The sequence below is a fragment of the Muntiacus reevesi genome, chromosome 11 (assembly GCF_963930625.1).
Source record: "Muntiacus reevesi chromosome 11, mMunRee1.1, whole genome shotgun sequence".
Classification (NCBI taxonomy): domain Eukaryota; kingdom Metazoa; phylum Chordata; class Mammalia; order Artiodactyla; family Cervidae; genus Muntiacus; species Muntiacus reevesi.
This window is the reverse complement of record NC_089259.1, coordinates 78,380,576-78,387,359: the sequence shown is the minus strand read 5'-3', so window position 1 is coordinate 78,387,359 and position 6,784 is coordinate 78,380,576. Positions and strand designations below refer to the sequence as shown.

Here is a 6,784-nt window from a genome sequence, read left to right as displayed (position 1 = left end):
CATTGCAGGCAGACTCCTTACCATCTGATCCATCAGGGACGCCTCAATACAAGGACAGAGCTGAGTAACTGTGCAGAGGCCACGTGACTGCAAATATTGGCTCTGGTCCTGAAGGACAAGCGTTCTCACCCCCGGTACAGAAAAATAGAGAGGAGTGAGGGGAAGAGGCCGTTCAGAGGAAAGCAGGCTGATCTTGTGATCTTGGAGCCGGCTGTGTTGACACCTGGGGGAGGAACAGTTGAGGAAGGGAGAAAGAGCCAAGCTGAGAGGAGGGAAGTGAGAGGAGGTGGTCATGCCAGTGTGGTCAGGCCTTCACCGGGATGGGAAGGTGAGGCAGGCGCAGGTTGTGAGTGGAGAACCAAGGCCCTTCGGGGGCTGGTCCCAGAGGCAGGAGGTCGGGGCTGGGCTGGAGGCCCTTGCAGCAGGGATCTGGGGCTCAGGCCAGGGGACCAGCCTGGCGGAGGGGGAGACACGGCCAGATTGTGGCTCTTATTTAGAGTCGAGTCAGCATGGCTTTTCTGATGACCTGAGTGTGGGTGGGGGAGAGAAGAGTGGGTGATAATACCATTAAAAAAAACAACAAACTGTCCTAGGAAATAACCTTAAACTGACAGCAAGGGGCAAGTGTGGTTCAAGGGATGTTTGCTCACATTTTACCCTGTTGGCTTCACTTCTCCCCGCTCTCTTGGTATGGGTCTCTAGTGTAATATGCATAATAAATTATGTGTGTGTGTGTGTGTGTATAAATATACATAATATACATAAACAATTTCATTTGTGTCCTGAATCCCTGGAGCATAAGTTACTTTCGTATGGCTCTTTACTCCTAAATATATCAGTATATTTTCTAAGACTAGGGACATTCTCATAAATCAAAGAATTAATCTAATTTTTCCTTGTGGGGCCCACTGTACCACATCCTTGCGAATCACTTGAGATAAAGAATGCATTGAGAAGTAGGAGGTACTCTTAGATGGCAGGAGGAAGCCAGCGGTTTAATTTTTTTTTTAACTTTTTATTTCATATTGGAGCATAACTAATTAGCAATATTGTGATAGTTTCAGGGGTACAGCAAAGGGACTCGACCATACATATAATGTATCCTTTCTCCCCCAAACTCCCCTCCCATCCAGGCTGCCCCCTGACACGAGCAGACTTCCTTGTGCTACATGGTAGGTCCTTGCTGGCTGTCTAACTTAAATATAGCCGTGTGTCCATGTCCATTTCAAACTCTCTAATTAGCCCTTTGGGGGGTTTAACTCTTGATGTGTGAAATTTGAATCATCTATTCCCACACTCCAGAAAATGTAAAATAGTTTACTGGACAAGCGTTCTGGGATTGTGGGAAAAATCTAGACTGACCCAGGGATGTTTTAAGGGGCTGAGATCTGAGATGGTTTACCAAACAGTTCATGATGTCAGAGTTTCTTCGGATCCTTTCTTCAGTTTGCTGTGCGTCCTGACTTTCAGATTGTTACATTGGATGATAATACACGTCACCTCTCAAGTGTGCTGGTATTTATTATTGATTTTTACTTTTGGTAGCTGTTGTGCACTTATTTTGGAAGAATTATGCAATCTAAGGGATCTTTCTATCTTTAATCTTAAAGATTACTTTTTGGATAACTTTTTTGAATAACTTTTGAATAACCTACTTTTTTGAATAACGCACATCAATTAAAGCATTCTTAAAGGTGACAATAAGATCATAAAGTGATCAAAAATGCAAAATTATTTGAAAAATCTTTAAAGGAGAGAAGAAGATATGCCTTAAATATGTCACTCAATGACACCTGACGACTAGGCACTCTGTCAGCCTCAGGGACTGCTTCGGTCTTATCTAAGGAGTATGTAACTAACCTCAAAATTAGAAGGCTTCCCGTTACCGCGTTCTACCAGACCACGCAGAACTTGGCTTCCTAAAACTTTCAGTTGAATAGCTGGGAAAAGTGAGGCAGGCTTGTTGAGTTGGTTAATCCATTTCAGAGGACATAAAAGAATTTTATCATTGATTATGGAGAATAAGGACCAGGGGTAAGATTCAACACATGCACACTTACAACCAATTACTTGTAGGTTTTACTTTAATTTGGTTCATTGCTTGAAGCCAAACTTGGTCCCAAACTAACGGACAGATTCTCCACTTGCGAAACTTTTAATTACTTAGGAGTTCTCTCGGAAGAGAATCAAGCTCATGTTTTGCCTCTCATCATAATCCTTGGATAAAGGCAGGCAGGATCCTTTTGAGAGATGAAGCTTTTGAAGGAAAATGCATATATAATTGGTTGTGTGGTTTGGAAGAGGAGGAAAGAGATTTGAAATTGGTGGGCCTCATTTAAGGTTTAAAATGTGAGTTTTAATCAAGCACAGATCTTAAAGCATAAGGGTCACTGCCAGTGATTCGTTGTAAGGTAATTTAGACTGTATTTCAAGTGTGTTACATTATCTCTCAAGTTCCTCTCTTTAGCCAGATTTAATGTAACAGTGCAAGGGAAAGTATCAATTGAAACATGATACATGCTGCAAAGATGTTCTTTTCTTTGTATAAAAATTGAAACGACATGCTGACCTATCCTGATTTTAATTGCCTGTTTTCCCACTGAAATAAATAGAATACTTTCATAAAGTAATTATTTTATATAATGAGTTATTATCTCCAGATCAGAAACTGAGTCATCTTTTGTGAATCAACTAAGATACAATCATATCCTTTCATGAGTCCACAATGCCATACACAAAGGATGACCTATTCATAGTTAGTGTCATTTCAAGATTTATCTTCAAATAGTTGATTCATAAGGCTTAGGACATCATCTGGTCAATTGGTTTCATTTAATAAACATGCATTGACTACTTGCATTTCCACATCCCTTGCTTGATGAGGATGATGAGAGCTTTGCCTAAAGTGAATCCTGCAAGCCAGAGCAGAGGGTCTCAACTGGGGGTGATTGTTCAGGGTCGGGGGGCGTTTGGCGCTGTCTGTAGACGTTTTTGATTGTCAGGACTAGGGTAAGTGTCTAGTGAGTAACAATCAGGGATACTGTGAAAGGTCTCCTAATGGGCTGGACCATCTCCCACCACAAAGGATTAACAAGTACAAAATGAAAACAGTGCCAAGATTGAGATATCCTGGTCTAGAAGAAGCAAAACATGAACAGTTACAACTCAGTCAGCACCAAGATGGAGCTTTTGCTTTTAACATGCCTTCACAGCTTAGAGGAGGCAGCATTTGATCTTGGCAATGGTGGATTCGATCTCTGGGTCATGAAGATCCCCTGGAGAAAGAAATGGCTACCCACTCCAGTATTCTTGTCTGGAGAATTCCTTGGACAGAAAAGCCTGGTAGGCTGGAGTCCATGGGGTTGCAAAGAGCTGGACACCACCGAGCCATTAACACACACACACACAGTGGGTACAGGTGTGGTTATAAGCGAGGCTTCCTGAACCAAGTATCTTTTTAGTCTAGGCTTACATGGCGAGTAGAAACTCCCTTGACAGATGAGGAGAGCTGGGTCTTCTAGTGGAGGAAGCATCATATGCAGTCACAAAATCTAGAGACTAGGGAGGTGATTAGGTCATGAGAGCAAAGTCCTCATGAATGGGACTCATGTTCTTATAAAAGAGACCCAGAGAAGTCTCCCTGCGCACTGGTGTGCGAGGACACATGAAGAAGACAGGCATCTATGGACGAGGAAGCTGGTCCTCACCAGACACTGAGTCTGCCAGGACGTTGGTCCCAGACTTCCAGTCTCCAGAACTGTAGGCGGCTTGTAAACAAGCGTCTCAGTCCACGGTGTCTCGTGGTAGCGGCCTGGATAGACTAAGGCAGCTGGAGTCCACTTAGAAGGCCCTCTCATTAGTGACAGAGGTGCTGTGCTGAAGATGACAGACGTCAGCTTGCTTAGAGCCCGCTGAGCTGGGCGATGTAGAGAGCACTGGCCATCTCCAAGAGGGCAGGTCTGAGGGTGGTGGGTGTGGGTGGGATGACAGTAGATAAGAAGGGTCTAGGGAGAGTGGAGATGTGAGCGGTGAGTGTGCTGCCCTTTATAGGCAGACGTGCCTGAAAATGAAGAGAGAGCTAGAGGGGAAATAGAGATGCTTAAAGCTGGAATTGTGTGATGAGCTGGCCTAGTGGTTAAGGCGATGGACTCCTAATCCATTGTGCCATGCACGTGTGGGTTCAAATCCCATCCTCATCTGTTCGCTGAGTTCAGTTGCACATGAATTTGAGCAAACTCCAGGAGATGGTGGGGGACAGAGGAGCCTGGTGGGCTCCAGTCCATGGGGTGGCAAAGAGGTGGCATGACTTAACCTCAACAAAGCTGGAATTGATGTGGGCAGGCTTACCTGCTGCGTGTGCAAGGCCAGTGATGCTATCTCCTCTGATTTCTTTTCATAGTTGATGTTGCTATTTTTGAGACTATAATTGTTAATTAAGACTGGATTGAACCATCTACCTCTGCTAGACATAATACGGACAGCCTGAAAGGATGTAGGCTTGATTGAAAACATTCAACATTTCAGTTCCGATGCAACAAAAGGAACATTCCTTTTGGATTAGATGAACCTCGGGTGGAAAAGCGGGTCATCCTCAGAGACAAGCGTTTGAGAAGGATGGGTGCAGTTTGTTTTTCATAGAGGGACGTGAGGGGACAAAAACAAAAGCTGTGAATTGAGCAGCAGGAGGCAAGATGGAGGGGACTTTTTCTTAAAGGTTGTTGCTGGTTTTAACAACAGAATGAACAGAATGAAAAGCAGGAACCCAGCCCAGAGAGGAACTTCCTGCTTGGCGGGTGGAAAGCTTTTAATTATAAATGTTTGGTTGGATGTGGGAATACTCTGATCAGAGTTTCTGCTGAAGCATCTTTATCTAAAATGAGAGAAATGGTTGCAGTGAGGGTCTTTCAATAGGAGCCATGCTCAACTGTCCAGAAGAATCCGATGGCTTTCTGTAATACAGTGGTTTGTTACCCATCCTGTGATGTTATGCTTATTTTGTTCATTGCATTTCTGTTAATGTCCTTCCACTGACTTCCTAGATTCTAGCTACACAGTACCATGTTCTCCTTTTCCCAGTAATGCCTCATACCCAACAGCAGGCATGGAGGTGCTGGGTACCTAACAGGCAGCCAGAAATGGTTTGAAATCGAGCTGAAACATACACACTGGAATCCAGAATAAAAAGAAGGGAGAAGCCATCCAGATATGATAAAATGAATGCACACATCTGGTATTTTTACTGGCTTAATTTAATTAAAAGCCTATAAAGCAAGCATCTATGGACTGTTTCAAATCTACTGTCATTAAATGCTTCCAGAACATCGGTGTTCATTTATTGGGTGCCTTTTAAATACTCTGAAGGAAATAAATCCAGGCTTTAGGAGTGGACTCCACAACAACAGATCTAAAGAGTAACTCTTGCCTTGTACACAATCTCTCCTTGGCTTGTTCATCTGTAACATGGGCAAAGCACAACCTGCTTCACAGGGATGGTGCAAAATGGAAATCAAAGCGAACACCTGTGCTCTTTCTAGAAGGAGGAATCAGGTTGCTTATTTTGTAAAGTATTACATAAAACACTTTTCAGAGTGTTTACATCTTGATGTAGTAGAGTGGCGGTCCCCAACCTTTCTGGGCTCAGGGGCCTACTTTGTGGAAGACAATTTTTCCATGGGCCAAGGAGTGGGAATGGTTTTGGGCTGATTCAAGTGCATCACCTTTATTCTGCCCATTTTATTTCTTTTATTATTACATCAGCTCCACCTCAGATCATCAAGCATTAGATCCTGGAAGCTGCAAAGTCCTGCTAAAGGGATCATGGCAATTCATCACCCTCCTCAGGTAGAAAATAACTGTTTCCAAAAGTCACCTATGGTAATATGCTAAAGATGACTATTTAGTTATATTGATATAGTGACTTTATTATATTTGGTTCTCTTTAGAATTAGTTGAAATTATATTTATAGGTCAAAAAGTTGAGTATTGGCATCTTCATCTGGTTCAAACAAACAGAGCTACCTTCATCTAAAAAATACTTTTCAAATTGTCACCTAAAAATAGAAATATTGAGTTTGAATAGCCTGCTTTCAACATGGAGGTAGGTATTTTCCCTCTTTCTTTGAAAGGCTTGACCGAAACAATGTTAAATTATTCTGTAATCCCTCCATAAACTGGGAAGTGATGGCAAGAGTTTTTTTTGGGTCAAAGTTAGATCAGATGAACATATTTTAAAATACACAAGGCTACAGGCACGGTTTAGTAAAGCTCATCAAAACCTACAGTGAACTTTGCTCGGAAGTTAGAAATGGCTTTTAGACTGCCTGTTTAGAAAAACCTCAAAAAAGCCTTATCTTAGGAGACACTGTCTCCTTTGAGAAGTACTATTATCTTTTCTTCATTAAGTAGAACAAATCAAGTTCCAAATGCCATATTGAAGTCACTGTGTTTTTGTTGTCTTTTTTATTACAAGAAGAAAAGGGTCCTAGTCTTTCTCTTTGCCTTTGAGTGTTTTATGGAGGAAGTCAGGCATTATTTTGTTTATAATTAAAGACCATGTACTAAAGCACAATTTGAATAAGCAACTTTAATTAATCAAGGAACAAACCCCACAACCTTCTACGCCCATGTTTAAGTCTCTGAGAATGAGAGAAAAGGGCTTTCTCCTTCCCTCCTCCTCTGAGGTTAGAAGCAGGTCAGGTCAGTAATTGGAGCTGGCTAGTCATCAGCTGGTTTGACCTGCTAGGCTAGAATTTTCTTTACTACGGTAAAGTCTAATCAGAAAACC

The 6,784-nt window shown here is 42.4% G+C and overlaps 1 non-coding gene across 1 annotated transcript; it reads left to right on the top strand.

The window, feature by feature from the left end:
- The first annotated feature begins 4,117 nt into the window (after positions 1–4,117).
- TRNAR-CCU (transfer RNA arginine (anticodon CCU)) lies at positions 4,118–4,199 on the top strand. Its single transcript has one exon. It is a non-coding gene; the product is annotated as a tRNA-Arg (tRNA).
- Positions 4,200–6,784: the final 2,585 nt, after the last annotated feature.